At 33.8% G+C, this 2,349-nt stretch overlaps 1 protein-coding gene across 6 annotated transcripts in view; it reads left to right on the forward strand.

The window, feature by feature from the left end:
• Ih (hyperpolarization activated cyclic nucleotide gated potassium channel Ih) overlaps positions 1–2,349 on the forward strand; it is a 734,518-nt gene that overhangs the window by 70,882 nt on the left and 661,287 nt on the right. The window contains exon 1 of one of the 6 annotated variants that reach the window (XM_067049308.1): positions 2,046–2,061. The exons of the other annotated variants lie outside the window; for them this stretch is intronic. The gene's annotated coding sequence lies outside the window, so the exon portion shown is untranslated. Of the gene's footprint in view, positions 1–2,045; positions 2,062–2,349 lie in introns of those variants that run through there. 6 annotated transcript variants of the gene reach the window in all.

The raw sequence follows: 2,349 nt of genomic DNA on the forward strand, positions 1-2,349 counted from the left end.
TATATATAATAGTTTTCGTTCGACTGAGTCTTTTGCCTATCCCTCCCCCAAAAATTATTAACAGTAATGTCAGTCAGTCACATTTAATGCAGTCTAAAAATGTTAAAGGATCATTTTTGCGTTATAGGAATTGTAATTATGGAATTAATAATGGATTTTTAAGGTACACTTTAATATTACACTATCGAGCCTGATTTTAAAATTAGAACAGAATGAGTTTTATTTATTTGTGTTCATTTCTCTGATAGCTCCTCTCGACCAACATCCTATGTCGCTGCTACACAATACCAAGCTAACGTTGGACGCATCGAGTGGCCGAGTATAGAGCTCCTACAAAAGCGATGTCCTGAACATTTGTCTCCACCAACACCTTGGGACCAATGTCTCAGCAAACGTTCATCGTGTAACAGCAGCTTTACCTTAAATCTGCGGTTGATACAAAAAAAATTATGGATTTTCAAATATAAAGAAGATGGTCAGGGTTGCTGTCTAAAAGAAAAAAATAACTTACAATTGTTATTATCAGACGTTTCAACCCACTTTGTAGGGCTTCATCAGGGCTGCTCAAGATGATAGCTTTACACACTTTGTAGTGTCATATTAACTTTACAACGATGTAGCATCATATTTTTGTTCTTTTCGACCGCAACCCTGACCATCTTCTTCATATTTGAAATTATACGGTCAATTATCTATATATATTATGGATTTTCATTGTTAGGTAGGTTTTTATTTTCTATTGCGTGTTCCTTTACTATCTGGGGCTGTTTGTAATCTGTTGTATTAAATTAATTCCAATCATGTGGTGTGATGTCTAGAATGGATTTAGGTAAACTTGAAAGTTGTTCAGAAATAGTACCATTCCCATTCTCTCGCCTGTGCTGATTTTTGTAGGTATATGGGGCTATGGAACGTGTCGTGGCAAAGTCACTTTAGTTAGCGTGTCAACCACTCATTCCCCTCAATACCTGCGTGACCTTTCCCTCATTCTATTCTTATCTTCCGATTCTTTAAGGTCAGTTGTGCTAATTCCCGTCTAATTTTCTGTCAGCTGATCGTGAACGTCTGAGCCAAATATAGAATAAAATAGTTGCTTACTGCCTACGTGAATGGAATTTGTCGTAAACCATAATTAGGAGAGGAGACGACTACTATTTTTCATTTTATGAAGGGATGTGTCAGAATTTGGTTGATGGAGTAAGTAGCGTGAAGCTCGTTTCATTAGGCGGTTATCATGTTTCCGCGCCTGAGCCATAAGGGTCATGCGCGCCCAACATCTCCTTCCTATATACTCAAAGCCTTCGAAATTCCGGACGATAGATTCATCTTGAAGCAGCAGCATAAAGAAAGAAGCGAATTCTTCAAGGATACTTTCAGCCTGAAATTGACTGTTGAGATAATGTTTGGTTCTTCTTCAGAAGTATTAAGTCAGTATCAGCTCTGATTCATTTTTTTATTTTCTTTTGATGGAACATATTCCACTTTGCTATTTATTATTTTGATTGTTCCTTTTGTGGAATAGATTATTTTTTGTTTTTTTTTTACTACAATTTTGTATTTCTTTTATCAATATTAAATAATTTCTCATATGATGATGTCAATATTTCTGTTAAAAAATTAATTATGGACTCTACCTGACCATATTCATATAAAAGAATCGTGATATGCGAATGATACTAAATGCTATTAGCTTGGATACAACACAGTCACATTGTTCAGAATATTGCGGCAACAAAACTTCCAAGATCTGCAATCTCCCTTATTTTTTTTTCATTGCTATTAAATTATTCCTCTTATTAGGCGTTTTAATTGCGATGTTATAAAATAATTTTTCATCCTTTTGCGATCCAAATTTGTACTGGATATGTATATATACCATGTATTTATGTTCAAAAGTTATTGTAGTTGTATAAATCAATATTTATTATTTTGAGTTTAACATCCTTATGTACTCCAACTAGGACAAGAAAGGAGAGCTCCTCAGAGGCGATCATTTTCTAATTGCCAGCTGCAACTTGGAGCCACTGAACTGTCATCCATCAAATTAATAACCACGCCCAGGTAAGCTTGTTGACTACCGTGATCTTTGGAAAATAAAGGTGCTACCTAAAATGTAATATTATATGCATATATAATACATATATGTATATATATCCTCTATTTACACGATGATTAAAAGGCTTGTTACCGAAATAAAATTACATTAAATATCAATTTAAAGTAATGTTGCTTATAGATGAATGTTATAGTATGAATGCTTGTGGTATATTTTATAGGTTTGAATTGCATTAAAAATAAAGGGATTGAGATATGTAACTTTATCCTTGATTTTCTTTCTATAATATCCTC

This window comes from Halyomorpha halys, unplaced genomic scaffold (assembly GCF_000696795.3).
Source record: "Halyomorpha halys isolate HHAL.00 unplaced genomic scaffold, Hhal_1.1 Scaffold124.1, whole genome shotgun sequence".
Classification (NCBI taxonomy): domain Eukaryota; kingdom Metazoa; phylum Arthropoda; class Insecta; order Hemiptera; family Pentatomidae; genus Halyomorpha; species Halyomorpha halys.